The sequence below is a fragment of the Pseudophryne corroboree genome, chromosome 2, assembly GCF_028390025.1.
Source record: "Pseudophryne corroboree isolate aPseCor3 chromosome 2, aPseCor3.hap2, whole genome shotgun sequence".
Lineage (NCBI taxonomy): Eukaryota > Metazoa > Chordata > Amphibia > Anura > Myobatrachidae > Pseudophryne > Pseudophryne corroboree.
Window position 1 is genome coordinate 336,306,920 of NC_086445.1, and position 20,087 is coordinate 336,327,006.

Consider the following 20,087-nt stretch of genomic DNA (forward strand, 5'->3'; position numbering starts at 1 on the left):
CTATAGGTCGACAGTCACTAGGTCGACATGGATGGAAGGTCAACAGGGTTTCTAGGTCGACATGTGCTAGGTTGGCAGGTCTAAAGGTCGACATGAGTTTTTCACATTTTTTTCTTTTTTTGAATTTTTTCATACTTACCGATCCACGTGGACTACGATTGGAACCGTAAAGTGTGCCGAGCGAAGCGGTAGCGGAGCGAAGGCACCATGCCCAAAGCATGGTGAGCAAAGCGAGCCATGCGAGGGGACACGGTGCACTAATTTGGGATCCCGGTCACTCTACGAAGAAAACGACACAAAAAAAAATTCCTCATGTCGACCTTTAGACCTGTCGACCTAGCACATGTCGACCTAGATACCCTGTCGACCTTCCATCCATGTCGACCTAGTGACTGTCGACCTATAGTGATCGACCTAAACATTGTCGACCTAGATACTGTCGATTTGATGAACCACACCCCTGTGGGGGCTATTGCTACACCACTGCTTGGGCCTGAATATACTTGTCTGCGGTCCCATCACACCTGCGCCCTTAGGAAATGCCACCTCAGATGACACCATTATTAAGGATGCTAGAGGAGGCAGAGGGCATTTTTGGGGGAGATATATTGAATGGGGGCAGGCACAACAGGACTGCAGACTCACGGTGGCAGTGGCCATTAGGGGGGGGATCCCCTGACAATGAGCAGAAACCCTGACAATGAGCAAGTACCATGGATTGGGTGTCTGAAACTTTTTGGCAGGTGGCATCAAATTTATAGTTATGCCACTGTATGTGCGTGTGTGTGTGCATGTGGGTGGGGTGTTATACATGAGAAAGAATCTTTGGGCAGTAACTTTATATATATAAATATATATATATATATATACTTACATTAAAATTAAGTAAACATATTACACTATTACAGTATATATTTTCACACCACACATTTTCTTTTAGCTGAAATTAAAGATATTAAATCATACTAATTATAACTACATGTTAGTTTATGTCTCAGGAATTGAAAAATTAGAATTTTAACTGATTTAATTGATTAATGGTTTGCACTTTGTATTTCATTAAGTTGATAAGAATTAATTAATGAAGTGACTAATTTCAATAATGAGATTTGCAGAAAGAATATTCCGTACATTAAGCAAATAACTGAGCTATAAAAAGGGTAAGGAATAAATAATTGCCGTGCTTTAGGTATACATAAATCCAGTATCATTGTTACATTCAGTATCTTCCATAGTAGCTTTTGTTAATATTATTAAACATGATATGAAAGTACAATATATTTCTGTTGTATTATGTATGTATTTTTTTATCATATTGTTGATAGGATAAATAAGTATCCATGTTTTCTTTGTATTTTAAAGAAATCTTATGAAACATAATATAATATGTAAACATATAAGTGTGTTGATTAAATAAGAAAGTAAATAAATGTAACACATTTACATGACATTTGTATCATTTAAAGAAATGTTCTGCTGGAAACATTTTTAGCTAATATAAAATGTATTTGGAAAGTGCAAAGTGGTATTTGTACTTGTTTCAAAACTATAGCCCAGATTTATCAAGCCTTGGAGAGTGATACATTGCACAGTGATAAAGTACCAACCAATCAGCTCTGTAATTTTCCAAGGAGCCTGTAATATGGCTGTTAGGAGCTGATTGGCTGGCACTTTATCACTGTGCAATTTATCACTCTCCAAGGCTTGATAAATAAATATATAAATATATATATATATATATATATATATATATTGCTGTAAAGTTGTACACAATTAAACTGTAAATCATAATTTCAATGACCTTCCCATATAATTTTGGAAATGTCCCATTCCACATAAATGTTTTGGAAGTATTGGTACGACAGTAACTGTCAAACCGGTGTCTACAGCTGTGACGTGTGGTGAGGTCATAGGCTGGGGAGGCAGTGATTTTACACACACACACACATATATATATATATATATGTGTAGCAAGAAATGATACAGCGCCACTTGTATCAGTATGTTTCAGTAAAACATGAAAAATAAAATTGCTAAAAGAAAAACACACGAAGCCTTGTTAAAAGGTGTCTGACAACCCTTAAGAGTGCACTACTGGTACAGTACTGCTAGGAAGAGTATAGAATGGGGGGATAAGGGTACCGGCGACTTGTTTTGTTTAAAATGCAATTGCTAAAATTTTAAGATTTAAAAGCCAAAAAATATATAATAATCCAAACGAGCTTTAATATCACATTAATGTGGAGCACAACATAAAAAGTACTTCAAAGTTGTGATAAAAATATACAAACATAAAAGGTCTTTGTAAAAGGTAAGGAGTTCTGACTTATCTTTAAAAATAGGCAAGGGGGTCACTGCAGGGAGCCCAACGCGTTTCGTCACAACAGACTTCTTCAAGGGGTAAGGACAGAATGAGATAACATGCCTATTTATACTAGCTCAGGATTGGTGATGTCATAATTGATCATGTGATCTAATGAAAAAATATAGCCTAAAAGAAATCAAGGACACTCAGTTGAAACATAGCCTAAGGCAAAGGAGGTCACCATAGGGATGTACACATTAAAACCGAGTGGTTTATAAGGCTCAAATGATGTTAAGAATGTTCAAAACTGTAAAAATGTGATGAATTGCGGCACTTCCGCCACACTTCCGGTGACGGAGGTGACGCATCATGTGTCTCCAGGTACTTCCGCCTCACTTCCGGTTTTGCTAGTGCGCATGCACCAGCGGTGCTGCTCGTTCACTGCTCATGTGCCCGCAGCCTCTCCAGATAGCAACAGTCTATGTCCAGGTCTCCATGCTGTGTATGTCCTTCTTATTAAGTGCTGCAGCGGCCATGCTGTTGGAGGGAAACTCCATAGAGGATAAAGGAAATGCGGTGGCCATCTTTAAGGAGTCTTTGGAGACCCAGAATCGTGATTTAGCGGTATCCATGACGACGGATCCATATAAATAAAAACACAAACAGAAAAGATATGGTAAAATCTATGTACTGGTTTCTTTGTTGCAGATAAAACATGCTGGAAACTATTATATGAGGGAATAATACTAGCCCACATAATAAAGTGACAGACACACAACGCTACCAATGTGTATCTGGAAAATGACATCCTGTTAAAAAGCCATACATAGGTGATAAGAGGATTTGCAAGTGCCACTAATTATTGAGATTAGAAAAAAAGAAGAGAAATGGTTGTAAGATTACAACCCCAAAGATTGTGAGGAAAAAGAAGGGGGGAAGAACCAAGTGCAGAGTATTGACCTAATAGAGAATATATAAACAATATGAGAGTGATGCTGGGAAGGTGATGATATTTAGAGAATTCATAGTGTTATAATTCAAAGGTGAGTCGTAAATGGTGTCAACCTGGTTAATATCATGTGGTAATGGATTGGCCACTGGTTAGCTTGACGTTATTTGTCAGTCCATACAGTACCTGATCTTCCCAGGCAGTCCCCCTCCCTGGTACTGATCAGGCCCAAACACTGCTTAGCTTCCAAGATCGGACGAGATTGGGCGTACCAGTGTGGTTTGACTGTACACGAAAGTTAAACATCTTATCGCCAGAAACCTGATCGCAAATTAACACACGAGCCCTGATGATTGGGTGGTAGTCATGTGACCGCCGGTCGGCTGACCGACAGTCACATGACCTCCTCCGTGAGCCCGACGGCTCAATATCCCGATGGTCGGCATGCCGACCAACAGGGACTATTTCCACTCGTGGGTGTCCACGACACCCATATAGTGGGAATAGAACCCGTGGCGACCACAGTTCGCCACCGAGCCCGCAGCGTGGCGAGCGCAGCGAGCCCGCAAGGGGCTTGCTGCACTCGCCCTTCCCCGCCGGGATCCCGGCGTCGGTATGCTGCCGGGATCCCGGCGTCGGTAAGGTGACCGGCGGTCAGGAGACCGCCGGTCACCCGTACTACACCCCTGATGATTCAATTACTTTAATATAGTGTGACATGGACACCCAAAAGGGAAGGAATGTGCAGAAGACAAATTGTGGCGACAAAGGAAAAAGGGGAGTATTGGAGGATACAGCACCTCATAGAAAAGGTGCAATCTCATAGCTCTCGTTCAGACCCTTAGGTTGCAGGGTCTGTAGCTGGAATATCCAGTACATCTCCCTTCTCGAGAGTTTGTTCGCGAGGTCGCCTCCTCTCTCTCCCAGACATACATGCTCAATCGCCTTGAATGTGAGATCCTCAGAGTTGGAGTTATGCTGTAATGTGAAATGTCTAGAAAGAGTATGGCTCTCCACCTTATTCTTGATATTCCTTATGTGTTCCTGGATCCTCATCTTTAATGGTCTTTTGGTCTTGCCCACGTACTTCTTTTTGCAAGAGCATTCCAGTAAGTAGATCACGGACATGGTATTACAGTTCATGAATTCTTTTATGGTGTATTGTTTCTTGTCCTCCATGTCGCTAAAGGTTTTTCGATTCTGATGCAAGTATTTGCATACATTACATTTCCCACACTTAAAGGCACCCACACACTTTGGCATTGGGGTGCTCTTGGTGGACTTCTCCTTCAACAGGCTGGGTGCAAGATGGTCCTTCAGGTTTCTAGATTTCTTGAAGATGAGAACTGGTTCAGACGGTAGGATGTCCTTAAGTACTGGGTCATTGAGAAGAATGTTCCAGTGGTTCCTGAGTGAATTCCTGATGGTCTTTTCGTGTTGATTGTAGGTGGTAATGAAGGCAACCGAATCTTTCTCGGCATCTCTTGGTTTGTACTTCAGAAGGTCTTCCCTGTCCACATTCCTTTTTTTTCTAGGGCTTTCTTCAAAATGGGCCCGGGTATTCTTTGTCCTGGAACCTTTTGCTGTAGACCTTTAGTTGGTCATCACAGTCCTTGGGATTCGTACAATTCCTCTTTATCCATGAGAACTGTGATGCCGGAATATTATCCTTCCACTTCTGGAGGTGGTTACTTCGGTAGTGCAAATAACTGTTCATATCCACCTCTTTGATATAGTTCTTAGTGGTAATGCCTCCATTTTCACCAGTTAAAATCAAGTACAGATATTCGACCGATTTGTCATTGGTGTTTGAGGTAAAGGTCAAGTTCAAATCATTGTTTCCCAGCATATTTAAAAACTCATTAAAAGATTCAACCGTGCCGTTCCAAATGATTAAAATGTCGCCGATGTATCGTCTGTAGAGTACCACATTCTCCTTAAAAGCACTAGAACCGTAAACATGTGTCTTTTCCCAACATCCCATGAATAAATTGGCAAAGCTTGGGGCAAAAATCGTCCCCATAGCTGTGCCGCAGCATTGTAGGTAAAACTGGTTAAGAAACTTAAAATAATTATGGCTGAGGATAAAAAGCATATGATCACAAATAAAATCTCGGTGGATGGAAGTAAGGGTTGGATCGTTGTTCAAATATTCCCTGCATGCAGCTATGCCTTTAGAGTGTTCAATGCATGTGTACAGGGATTGAACATCCACTGTCACCCATATATATGTGTCCTTCCACTCCACTGCTCCAAGTATATTGAGTATTGATGTTGTATCTTTCAAATATGATGAAATGCTATCACATACTTTTTCAAGAAAACAACCACGTGTTCTGATAAATTGGAGGTTAGTGAACCTATGCCCGCCACTATTGGTATGCCGGGTGGATTAATCAGGGATTTATGGTTCTTCGGTAAAAAGTAAAAAATGGGGGTAATGGGATTGGATTGCTACTCTTATTTGTTATCACATTACTCCGTAGTGCATGTAGAAGTATGGTCCTTAGCTCTTCCACAAAGGGTTCTTTTGGATCACCCTGGAGTGGTGTGTAGGAATTAGCGTCCCCCAGTAGTCTTAGTGCCTCTTTTGTGTAGAGGTCATGGTCCATTATAACCTGTCCCCCCCCCTTTGTCGGCCTGCTTTATAACTATGTTGTTGTTTTTTTGCAGTTTTTTTAGGGCTTCGCATTCACGGTTCCCCAAATTTCTTCCCTGAGCCTGTTTCTGTTCAGTATCACATAAGTCCTTTTTTACCATATCATAAAAGATACTGACGTTGCTTCCCTTTGACTCGAGTGGGTAATATTTCGATGTTGGTTTAAGACCAGACTTGGAGCGTTCCTCATAATTATTTATGACAGCATCTTCTTTACGCAAAAAGTGTCTCTTCAAAGTTAGCTTTCTCACAAATTTATTCAAATCAATAAAGGTCACGAACTTGTTCAAACCACTCGTTGGTGCAAAAGTCAGACCCTTACTGAGGAGTGTGACCTCTGGTTCCGTTAAAATGTGCTTAGATAGGTTAAAGATGCCTTTGTCCCGTGATTCGGCTAATGTAGATTCCTTCTTTTCTGGTCTCTTGCTCCTACTGCCACGTTTTCCTCTTCTTCTAGAAACCTTCTTTTCATGGGAGATGCCTGTCTGCTGTCCTGTCTCACCATGTTTCTCACCATATCTTTTGCTCGTGCACCTGTTCTTGCCGATAAAAAATCCTGGTCCCCTGTGGAGTCTCTTCTTTGTAGAGCTGAGAATCTGTTTATTGTTCTTATGTGTGGGTTCGATGGGGAATCTTCACTATTAGTCCTGGTTTTCTTCCCTTTGTTAGGTACCGTCTTCCATTGGTACCTCCCCATTCCATTAGACTGATGGCCGGGAGCCTTAAACCGGCTCCAGTTCTTCATGTGTCCTTGACTGTAATCATTTCAGTCCCGAAGAAATTTCTTCTCTTTCCCTTTAGAGACTTCCCTTTCAACATGCTCTAATTTCTTGTTAAGTACTTTTTCATTGATAATGTAGTCCTCCTTGTCCTTGAATCCGATCATTTCAGATTCTTTCGCCTTTATTTCGACCTCTAGTTCCCCCAGCGCATCCTTCTTTTTTCGGATGAGAAGTATCATGAGGTCAATAGAACACCTGTGCAAGATGGAGTCCCATTCTTCTATGAATTCTGTATCCATTGTGCCAAACGTGGGTTGTTTGAGGAGTCTCAAGCCTCTGGGTACTCTATTTACTGTGATGTAATGTTCCAGGCCTTTTACATCCCACCACGTTTTCACTTCTTTAATAAGGAGTTTCTCCATACCCCAAAACAGATCGTCAAGGTCTTGTGTGGGTGTTGGAGCATCCACCTGTTTGTTCTAATTAAATATCTTTTTGGCATAAATCATTTCTTTTTACCGTGCGATCAGTGTTTCCAAACATTCTAGTAAAATACTGGGTACTCGTCTCACCAGGCTGCTATATCGATGTACCGAGAGACAATTGTGTAGCAAGAAATGATACAGCGCCACTTGTGAGGTGGGTTCTCAGTAAAACATGAAAAATAAAATTGCTAAAAGAAAAACACACGAAGCCTTGTTAAAAGGTGTCTGCCAACCCTTAAGAGTGCACTACTGGTACAGTACTGCTAGGAAGAGTATAGAATGGGGGGATAAGGGTACCGGTGACTTGTGTTGTTTAAAATGCAATTGCTAAAATTTTTAGATTTAAAAGCCAAAAAATATATTATAATCCAAACGAGCTTTAATATCACATGAAAGTGGAGCACAACATAAAAAGTACTTCAAAGTATTGATAAAAATATACAAACATAAAAGGTCTTTGTAAAAGGTAAGGAGTTCTAAATTATCTTTAAAAATAGGCAAGGGGGTCACTGCAGGGAGCCCAACGCGTTTCGTCACAACAGACTTCTTCAAGGGGTAAGGACAGAATGAGATAACATGCCTATTTATACTAGCTCAGGATTGGTGATGTCATAATTGATCATGTGATCTAATGAAAAAATATAGCCTAAAAGAAATCAAGGACACTCAGTTGAAACATAGCCTAAGGCAAAGGAGGTCACCATAGGGATGTACACATTAAAACCGAGTGGTTAATAAGGATCAAATGATGTTAAGAATGTTCAAAACTGTAAAAATGTGATGAATTGCGGAACTTCCGCCACACTTCCGGTAACGGAGGTGACGCGTCACGTGTCTCCAGGTACTTCCGCCCCACTTCCGGTTTTGCTTCCTCGCAGCAGTCCGGCACTCTCACTCCACCTGGGTACTGGCTCGGGTGCCTTCCTCATGGATTATGCTTCCTTATACAACCACAAAAAGGAGGCGGCACTCAGAGACTCAATAAATCAGTGGAAAAACGACCCGTGTTTATTTCAACGTTTCAGGGGTCGTGCCCCCGTCTTCAGGAAACACAATACAAATGTGGCACACAGTGTACAAACCTTAAATAACTCACCCCTCCATGGAACGCGAGCCTCCGCTGCAAAGGCGCCGCCCGCGGCTCCGGGTCCCGAACTTCCGGTCACGTCTCTACCCTGTCACAGGAAGCTGCGTCACCACGCAGCCCGGCGGCGCCCTGCAGCAGCTGCTGGCATGGAAACATGTTATTAACTCCATGGTAACAATCTAAACCAATGTGTTCTAAAACATCCAACATTAAAACAGTATAAGACCTGCTGGCACATCACTTGCAGGACTAATCAATTTGTGGTACAAAAACTGATGTGTTATAAAAAAAAAAAATTGTGTATTAAATATAATGTGACTTGTAAGACACACTCGGTATCGCTACCCAGGTGTGAAGCATAGTGTAATAAAAAGACTGTATTATCACTTAAACATGCAAGTAACTATCAAAGATTAAAAATTCAATGTACATCTCCCATTATAATAAATGCTAGATATATAAAGCTGCAATATATAGCTATGCGCTGTGGGGCATAGCCATATCCTCCATAAAGCTACTATATTGGGTTTTCTAAATTACTCCCCCTGAACTACCGATCTAGAAGTGAAGATACCCTACTAAAGGAAACAACTCAAGCCTAGATTATCGTTCAAACCCCTAGGGTTGATGGTATCTAGCTTATAGATCCAACATGATTCCAGTTGTAGGAGCTTTTTAGCCCTGTTCCCCCCCCCGGAGGGAGGCTGGAACCTGGTCAACAATTTTGTATCGTAAGGAGGCCAGTGGGTGTCTGGTGAGGGCAAAATGGCGGGCCACGGGTTGCTCACTATTTCCCGATAGCAGTGCTGCCCGGATGGCCGATCTATGTTGGGCCATCCTTTCCTTAAACTGGCATTGTGTTTTTCCTATGTAGTAAGAACTACAAGGACAAATCAATACGTAAATTACAAAAGTGGAGCTCCATGTAAGTGGCCATCTGATAGGGATCTTTTACCCAGTGTGGGGATGTGATATGTAATTCCCTGTCAGCATAAAGCTGCAGGTCGTGCATCCGAGACACTTATAGCATCCAGGCTTATGACTGAGGAAATTTGTAACAGTCGGTGTACTTTTAAACCCTGTGACATCATTTTTGACTAGTAGGTCCTTTAAATTTGCACTACGGGTGTAACATGGCAAAAAAAATTTGTAATGTAAAGTAGGTAAGTTGGGGTCGGATGCCACCATCGGCCACATTTGTTTCATATGTTTACAGGTTCTTTGACTAGCTGTATTAAATTCATTAATCCATGGCACCCTATTGTCAGAAGATTTAGCTGTCTGGCTTTGAAGTAATTCTAGCCTACTTCTAGACAATGCCTTCTTCCTAGCAGTCTGCAAAAGCTTGAGGGGATATCCTCTCTGTAGAAATTTATCGGTCATTGCGATTCAGTTGTAACTCCAACTCCTGCGAACCCTGAGGAATTAGGAAAATGGTAATCCCCTAACTGTCGCTGGGGGATGAAAGCTATCAAACCGCAACAACGTGTTGCGGTCTGTGGGCTTTGTGTAGATGGATGTTTGGATGTTACCTTCCTTGACCATAATTTTGACATCCAGGAGGCATATTTCTCATGTGTTGGTAACCAGGGTTAGCTTAACCGGACTGTCTGAGAGGTTGTGTCTATCAATCAAAGATGTCAAGACCTCAGGATCCCCGTACCAAAACAGCAGGAGGTTGTCTATGTACCTATAATATAATATGACGTGTGTGGAGATGGCATTGTTCGTAAAGAACAGCTGTCTCTCGACCTCCCACATGTAGGCATTTGCTAGAGACGGGGCCACTGCTGACCCCATAGCACACCCGGAAATTTGTTTAAAGAACTGCCCATTAAACAGGAAATAATTTCTCGTTAATGTAAATTCTAATAACTGCAAAAACAGGTCGACATCTGGACCCTCATAGGCCATATTATGCAGAATTAAATGCTTCACAGCCATAATACCAGCCTGTTGGGGAATGCACGTGTACAAACTTGCTACATCAAGGGTTGCCATAGTCATCCCTGTTGGCACTCCGTCCATAGACAACAACTTATTCAAAAGCATATTGGTATCTTTAAGATGTGAAAATGTGGCCTGCACACATGGCTGCAAAAATGTATCAAGAAAAATCAATATCGGCTCGCAAAGAAAACCCCTTGCCGAAATAATCGGATGACCTGGGGGGTTCCTTGCGTCCTTATGGACTTTTGGGATTATATAAAAAACAGGAACAACCTGGTGTGAGCAGGTCAATTTGCTATGGACTTCAGCTGAGATGAACCCTCTACTCTTGGCCTCCACCAATATGGAGTCAAGTTCAGCCTTAAATGCCATGGTGGGGACACCATCTAATACAGTATATGTATCACTATCAGAAAGTAGCCGGCCACATTTCGTGATGTAATCTGTGGTATTCATAACCACTATAGCACCCCCTTTGTCCGCCCCCCTAATGATGATGTCCTGCCTGTCCCGTATGGAACCTCAAAGCAAGATTTTCATCTTTGGTAAGATTTTTAAACACCATTGGGGTGATTCATCCTGTAAAGAATCCATCATACGGGCAAAAATCCTGATTGAAGGGTGGTATGACACTGGATCAAATTGAGAAGATTGTCCCAACTTCCTAATCTGAGGCTTCAAGCCACTATCTGCAGGTTTCTCCAAGACTTTACCAAAATGTTCTTTTAGTTTCAATGTCCTATGGAATTGGGTGGTATAATGCCTTATTCTGTAAACGCTGGATTTCGGTCCTTAACAAATGTGCAATGGACCTGATGCTGCTTGTTATTGAGGAGTCCACCTGTGAGGTTAACCTCACTAAAGAGAAATTACAGAAATTTGAGGAACAACATCTACGTACATTGGCGGATGACAAGTCGACTAACTGGCTGGAAAAATTGAAGTTTCAAGTAGATGCTTATAGAATTGAGCTGACCAAATATAAAAAAGAAAAGTTGCGCAAGGTGCAGGCTGACTATGAACAGCACCGCGTATACACATGGTTATCCAATAATTCCAGTAATCAGGGAGGCACACGCCCCAACACGGGACGTAAACGCAGACCGCCAAGACATCAACATAGCACATCAGCCAGCGAAACCGATGATACAGCCTCATCAGAAGTAGCCTTCACCTCTTAAGGGACCCCTTTAGGGGTCATCACCCGGGCAGTAGCCTCTGGAAAGAGAAAAAACCCACAAGGCGGGGGCGGCCAGTCGAGGAGGCAGACGGGGGCGAAGGCCCCCCCGGTCGACTCGGACTTAATTTTCAATTTGTCAGCCACGCCACTATCTCCAGCAGAAATATCTGTGCTGAGTAAGGGTCTCTCATACATTCCCACCAATTCACCCAGCAAATTTGGTTGGAAGGTTGAGACGTATAAATTCCATAGGACATTGAAACTAAAAGAACATTTTGGTAAAGTCTTGGAGAAACCTGCAGATAGTGGTTTGAAGCCTCAGATTAGGAAATTGGGACAATCTTCTCAATTTGATCCAGTGTCATACCACCTTTCAATCAGGACTTTTGCCCGTATGATGGATTCTTTACAGGATGAATCACCCCAATGGTGTTCAAAAATCTTACCAAAGATGAAAATCTTGCTTTGAGGTTCCTACGGGACAGGCAGGACATCATCATTAGGGGGGCAGACAAAGGGGGTGCTATAGTGGTTATGAACACCACAGATTACATCACGGAATGAAACCGGCTGCTTTCTGATAGTGATACATATACTGTATTAGATGGTGACCCCACCATGGCATTTAAGGCTGAACTTGACTCCATATTGGTGGAGGCCAAGAGTAGGGGGTTCATCTCAGCTGAAGTCCATAGCAAATTGACCTGCTCACACCCGGTTGTTCCTGTTTTTTATATAATCCCAAAAGTCCATAAGGACGCAAGGAACCCCCCAGGTCATCCGATTATTTCGGCAAGGGGTTTTCTTTGCGAGCCGATATCAAATTTTCTTGATACATTTTTGCAGCCATGTGTGCAGGCCACATTTTCACATCTTAAAGATAACAATATGCTTTTGAATAAGTTGTTGTCTATGGACGGAGTGCCAACAGGGATGACTATGGCAACCCTTGATGTAACAAGTTTGTACACGTGCATTCCCCACCAAGCTGGTATTATGGCTGTGAAGCATTTAATTCTGCATAATATGGCCTATGAGGGTCCAGATGTCGACCTGTTTTTGCAGTTATTAGAATTTACATTAACGAGAAATTATTTCCTGTTTAATGGGCGGTTCTTTAAACAAATTTCCGGGTGTGCTATGGGGTCAGCAGTGGCCCCGTCTCTAGCAAATGCCTACATGTGGGAGGTCGAGAGACAGCTGTTCTTTATGAACAATGCCATCTCCACACACGTCATATTATATTATAGGTACATAGACGACCTCCTGCTGTTTTGGGACGGGGATCTTGAGGTCTTGACATCTTTGATTGATAGACACAACCTCTCAGACAGTCCGGTTAAGCTAACCCTGGTTACCAACACACGAGAAATATGCCTCCTGGATGTCAAAATTATGGTCAAGGAAGGTAACAAAGGTAACATCCAAACATCCATCTACACAAAGCCCACAGACCGCAACACGTTGTTGCGGTTTGATAGCTTTCATCCCCCAGCGACAGTTAGGGGATTACCATTTTCCCAATTCCTCAGGGTTCGCAGGATTACCAGTGAACCCGAGGAGTTGGAGTTACAACTGAATCGCATGACTGATAAATTTCTACAGAGAGGATATCCCCTCAAGCTTTTGCAGACTGCTAGGAAGAAGGCATTGTCTAGAAGTAGGCTAGAATTACTTCAAAGCCAGACAGCTAAATCTTCTGACAATAGGGTGCCATGGATTAATGAATTTAATACAGCTAGTCAAAGAACCTGTAAACAGATGAAACAAATGTGGCCGATGGTGGCATCCGACCCCAGCTTACCTACTTTACATCACAATTTTTTTTTGCCATGTTACACCCGTAGTGGAAATTTAAAGGACCCTACTAGTCAAAAGTGATGTCACAGGGTTTAAAAGTGCACCGACTGTTACAAATTTCCTCAGTCGTAAGCCTGGATGCTATAAGTGTCTCGGATGCACGACCTGCAGCTTTATGCTGACAGGGAATTACATATCACATCCCCACACTGGGAAAAAGATCCCTATCAGATGGCCACTTACATTCAGCTCCACTTTTGTAATTTACGTATTGATTTGTCCTTGTAGTTCTTACTACATAGGAAAAACACAATGCCAGTTTAAGGAAAGGATGGCCCAACATAGATCGGCCATCCGGGCAGCACTGCAATCGGGTAATAGTGATCAACCCGTGGCCCACCATTTTGCCCTCACCAGACACCCACTGGCCTCCTTACGATACAAAATTGTTGACCAGGTTCCAGCCTCCCTCCGGGGGGGAACAGGGCTAAAAAGCTCCTACAACTGGAATCACGTTGGATCTATAAGCTAGATACCATCAACCCTAGGGGTTTGAACGATAATCTAGGCTTGAGTTGTTACCTTTAGTAGGGTATCTTCACTTCTAGATCGGTAGTTCAGGGGGAGTAATTTAGAAAACCCAATATAGTAGCTTTATGGAGGATATGGCTATGCCCCACAGCGTATAGCTAGATATTGCAGCTTTATATATCTAGCATTTATTATAATGGGAGATGTACATTGAATTTTTAATCTTTGATAGTTACTTGCATGTTTAAGTGATAATACAGTCTTTTTATTACACTATGATTCACACCTGGGTAGCGATACCGAGTGTGTCTTACAAGTCACATTATATTTAATACACAATTATTATTTTTTATAACACATCAGTTTTTGTACCACAAATTGATTAGTCCTGCAAGTGATGTGCCAGCAGGTCTTATACTGTTTTAATGTTGGATGTTTTAGAACACATTGGTTTAGATTGTTACCATGGAGTTAATAACATGTTTCCATGCCAGCAGCTGCTGCAGGGCGCCGCCGGCTGCGTGGTGACGCAGCTTCCTGTGACAGGGGAAAGACGTGACCGGAAGTTCGGGACCCGGAGCCGCGGGCGGCGCCTTTGCAGCGGAGGCTGGCGTTCCATGGAGGGGTGAGTTATTTAAGGTTTGTACACTGTGTGCCACGTTTGTATTGTGTTTCCTGAAGACGGAGGCACGACCCCCGAAACATTGAAATAAACACGGGTAATTTTTTCACTGATTTATTGAGTTTCCGAGTGCCGCCTCCTTTTTGTGGTTTTTTATATATATATATATATATATATATATATATATATATATATATATCGAATCAATGCAATACCCAGCCCAGTGGCTCCACTCTCTCTTACCTGGGTGTCCGGTACAGTGTAGACACCTGGGATTGTGCTGCTGCTGGCTGGGAGGGCGGAGGGAGGAGACGGAGGAGCACTGGCCTACATCGCCGCTGCACACACTGCAACTCTGGGCTTCCCACCGCTATAGGGCTACTGCTGCTGTAGAAGGGACAACTCCAGCACCAGTCACTGCCGGGTCCCGCCACCGTTTCCGTCCGCCGCATATGGGTGATTGTCCAGTGGATCCAGCACTGGATGCCCTGTCTAATCACAGGTGCCTCGCTGATATGGGCGTGATGTCCCTGTCAACGAGGCACTTGTAGAAGTGCCTCTTTCACCATTTTTAATGGGCTTTTACAGCCTCACTCCCTGCTTAATCCCATTCCAATTGCCAACGGGAGGCACTGCTATCAGTGCCTCCCAAACCAATTTAAAGTATTAAAATGAATTGCATAATATAAAGATGATACTTATAACACAAAATATGTGTCATCAGTATCTTTATATTATTTTAATCACTAATGACAGGGGAGGCACTGACTCCCCTGCCTCCACTGACCCCACGTCCCTGGTCAACAGTATTTGTGAAATCAGTGAAAACATACCTGAAGGGGCATATTATGCTGTTTAAATGAATTATCTATGATAATGATCAAATGTTATGCCACTGCTTTCCTATTGGTCCTTTACATTAAAAACAATTTAAGTGATTTACTAGTTTTTGCTGTATTTCTTAAGGAACTTTTGGCCTAGGGCTGCAGAGAAATGCTCATACTCTAGACCTCTGTGATTTAGATACCACCAGCCTAATCTGATTATGATAAATTGAACAGTTCAGGCTATCTCTGAAAAGTTGCTAATAGCATTAAGCCATGGCAGCATGGGCTATTGATACTATGAAAACCTGAAACATGTGCCATGGGATCACCCTATGATAATGTCAACCAGTCCTTGGCTGCTGAACATACTGTATAACTGAGTTCTCTAGGGCAGTGGTTCTCAAACTTTTTTGAATCACGGTGCCCTAGAGTTTCAGAATTTTTATTCACCCCTTGGTCAAAAGTTTTTTATTGAGAAATTTAGAAAGAAATATTAAATTAAATAAATTGTGTTTATATGTCATCCTGAGGTTTAATTGTGTGGTGAGGGACAAGATTTGCTTCTGTTTGTTCATATATTTCATGATTGCAAGCCACCGGCACTGGTTTTACCTATTACATTGACCATAAATAATTTTAATTGGTCCAGGACCACCAACCCAGGGCACCGCTGCAACTATCCTGAGTCACCCCATGGTGCCACGGCACACAGTTTGAGAACCACTGTTCTTGTGGAATTGTGTCAGCAAAACTAATCTGGGTGTCCCTGTCCTAGAAGAAGAAAAATTCATGTGCCGAAATTGTCAGGACTCTGGCCACAACCTCTTGTTTTGTGTGTATATGATAATAAAGAAAAAAACTGCATATATCCTATTTTGAGGCCAATTCTGTATCAAGCGCTATAATTGCAAATTCACAGTTCATAGAATTTATAGTCTATGAATAGAGCTTGGACAGCAGTCAATTAATTCTGTGTGCTTAATTCTGCCAGAACAATATACAAAATTCCAAATGCAAAATAAAGTGAATTTATCATACAACATTACAATCTCTAGTGACAATATATTTAAGTAATAATACTCTCAAAAAACATTAATATCAACAAGAACAACAATGTTATCTCTAAAAAAATGTAAAATTCACATAATACAGCACTTTACTCCTTTTGTAATCTCAGGTGCTTTACCTTATAAATAATAAATGTTACAATAAATGCATTTTTAGTGATACTTTCTTTGAAAGTGAGCAGAATCCGATTGTAAGCTTTAAATCTCTGTGTACATGTATAAAAAAAATTCTTTTTTAATGGAATGCACTTTAGTAATATGTTTTCAGTAACAGCTTTAGGTTATTTTTACTTGATATTTTTACTGCTTTAGTGCCAGAGGGCAAAGTGCTCTAATTTATCTTTAGTGCTTTTCTATAAAACAAAACAACTCAATCTGATTCTGTACATAGTATGAATCTGAACAAGACTATTCACTCATCTCTACTAATAACTTCCATGAAGAATCCACTGCAAAGGAAATGCTAAATCAATAGGTAGTTATCGTATTGAAATAGAACCTAAAAACTGTAATATGAAAACAGTCTGTATTTATTTAGTAAAAATACTTAAATAAAATGTATATAGCTGTCATTATGAATCTAATGAGCCAAAGACTTGATTAGCAGGTAAACATTAATTACAATAACAGTATTTTCATACTGATATTTTGATTATAGGGTGGCATGAATGGTATTCTGTTTAGCATCACTGCTTCACAACATTGAGGTCCTAGGTTTAATTCCCACAATGGCCCTAACTGTGTGGAGTTTATATATTCTCCCTGTGCTTGTGTTGGTTTCCTCCAACAATTCAAAAACATACTGGAAGGTTTATTAGCTCTTGAGGGTGTATGTATGTGTGTGTGCATGCATGTGATGGGGAATATATATTGTAAGTTCCATTGAGGCAGGGACTGATATGAATGGGCAAATATTCTCTGTTAAAGTGGTGCAGAATATGTGTGTGTAATATAAATAGCTGCCAATAAATAAAATATTAGTACTCAGCAGTTGAATTACTTGTATTTCCTAGACAAAATAAACTTCTCAGATTTTTAACTAATATGGCTATGTGGTCCATAATGGCGTAGTTTATAATAGAAAACTTCTTTTAGTGGCACATTACTCTTATATATAAGCTAACTACAACAGTCCTGTACTTAAAAATATACTGCATACAGTAAAACTATATTTCTGTCACGCCCCAGGGTAATGCTTACCTACTCGGATGCTGGTCAGACGCCGGTGCGGTGTAACAGCCAAAAGGTGTGGTATTCATGCAGCGGTGACTGCTTCGATGGCCAAGTTTGGGAGTGCCATGGATGCCGCACTGGAGTGCATAGGTCAGGATTCCAAAATTGCAAAATGCCTATTGGGTGCTAAGCCCAAATTCCCTTGCACGGATACCAATGGGGTAAGATTCCGTGCCCCTCTTTTGTGTCTTAGTCAACTACTAACTAAAAAACCTATTAAGCCTCCTAACTACAAACCATCCTCAAATCCAACATTACACAAACCGACAACTAAGTATGAGATCCATCCACAGCAAATCCTGACAATTTCATATCTTCATCACTAGTGGAGATGTGATAGTTTTGCTCTGTTTTGAGCAAACATTTATTTATTTTTATTTTTTTCTTGAAAAAGTGAAATGTAATATGAAAATAAATGCACATTCTGTTTGAGGAACCATAGGATTTTCCTTTGTAACTTAATGAAATAGATAACAGATAAAAGTTTGTTAAGGGAATAAAAAAGTGAAACTTAGACAAAGATAAGCTTCCTTCTGTACAGTTAGTGTACCCCAAAATGAATTGCCTCCTGAGTATAGGAACAGCAAAAATCCCTACATTATGTAATATACCTGTACAGTATAATGGAACTATAGGGAGAAGAAATACAGGTAGATTATTTTACAAAAAGTCACAGGGGCACCAAACATAGGGGGTTATTCAGAGTTGTTAGCAAACCAAAAAAGCTAGCAATTGGGCAAAACCATATTGTTCTGCAGGGGAAAATGTAACATGTGCAAAGAGATTTAGATTTGGGTGGTTTATATTCTTTCTGTTTTTGGTAAATACTAGCTGCTTAATTTTTGCATTGCAAATTAGATATCAGTTTAAACACCCCCCACCCAAATCTAACACTCTCTGCACATGTTACATGTGCCCCACTTGCAGTGCAACATGGTTTTGCCTATTGGTGTGCTTTTTTGGTATGCGAACATATCTAAATAACCCATATATTGCATTAACCATATGGAATAAATTGTGTTCAAGTGCATATATGATATGGATACTGAATGTCTGATACTGTGCCCTCTCAGAATTAAACAAATGATTAGACTATCATTGTGTTTCCCAGGCATTCAACATAATACTGTTATACGGTAGTTAGGATTTACATTCCATTTTGGTTACACACTTACAGATGGAGCCATGCTAGTCGTGGCTCCGTCTGTGACTAGGCACGGCCGCCAGGGCGCGCCTATCACCTACAGCGTCCCCATCCACCCGGGCGTGCGTGCCCACGACAGATACACACCCCATTCACTTGCATGGAGAGAGTCTCTGTCCACGCGCCTGAACAGAGACGCTCTGAATAGGAGCGTCTCTGTGCACCCCCGGTGTGACTAAGCGGATAGATCGCCTAGTCACGCCAGGAGTGCTCATTTGCGTTGGAGCCGCCTCAGATGAGCATGGCTCCATCTGTAGGATCAAGACTGGAAAGATTTTATTTTAAAAACCACCAATGTTTAAATTATATTTTAGTATAGATTTACGCTGGGGAAATATGTGTCTCTTTTTTATGTAATGGATTAAGGGAATTGTTCAGGTCCCATCACTAAAGCTGGGCACACACTATACAATTATCTGGCAGATAATCTGTGGTTGAAATGAAAACCTGGTAATGAATAAGAGCAACTGACAATCGATCATTTGCTACCAAACACTGGAAAATGGACAAAACCTTTCCGCGATTTAACCAGTTTATATAAACAACAGGTTTTGTCTATTTTCCACTGACTGAAAGGCAGTGGCTTTTGTGGGGCAGTGACGAAGCGTTGCGAGGGCAGCGCAGGGAAAATGGTGGCGGGTTGGAAGCATTTTTGGGCAGCTGAGTGACAACACGCGCAGCCACTCCAATGAGAAAAATGATGGCTGACCACCAGCTTACACAGCCTAATGCGGCTGCAAGGGTTCATCCACAGTTGCTGCAAATGCATCCTTGCCATGCGATGGATGGCCCCCCACATGGGAAAGAAAGGATTGCAGATTCTGATTATTAGCAGAACCTGCAATCCATACTGACTAACCCTTCTAAGTGTGTAAAATGTAAATAATTAGGGAGTATGGACAATCAGTGCATATGTAATGGTAAAAAGTTTTAAATAAAGCAGTTTATTCAACATGTTGCTTCGGTTATCTGTAATCCTTAAATAAGTGCAGCACTACTGAAATACACTTCTGCTATGAGCATCATCAAGAAGGTGCCAATGGCACAATATACATTACAAAGATGTTTGTAGGAGTAAATTGGTATCACGCAATTTAATATATTGCATAATAACATGGAGTTGCCTTCTGAAATTAGAATAGCCCAAGTGCACAGAGCAAAATTTCAATTGTGACATCATTTCATTTTACAAGTTGGCTTGTTATTGTGAGTAATGATGGCCATCGGTGTGGTTGCCATCAATGGTTACCATAGATGGCAATACGAAAAGTACCATCGATGGCTGCCAACTCTGTAGTGGATAACCAACGACGGTCATCCCTATTTTTTCACTGACTAGCTGCTGTGCCAATCATAATACAGGGGCAGGGCTTCGCATGTGTTGGGGGGCTGAGCTATGCTCCGTGTCCCGGCACCATATTAAAAAAATAAATAAATACTTGTTTATACCTTTCCATCGATGGAGG

The 20,087-nt window shown here is 41.4% G+C and overlaps 1 pseudogene; it reads right to left on the minus strand.

Moving 5' to 3' along the window:
* Window positions 1–3,428: 3,428 nt before the first annotated feature.
* LOC135051819 (5S ribosomal RNA) lies at window positions 3,429–3,547 on the minus strand (annotated as a pseudogene).
* Between the last annotated feature and the right edge of the window lie 16,540 nt (window positions 3,548–20,087).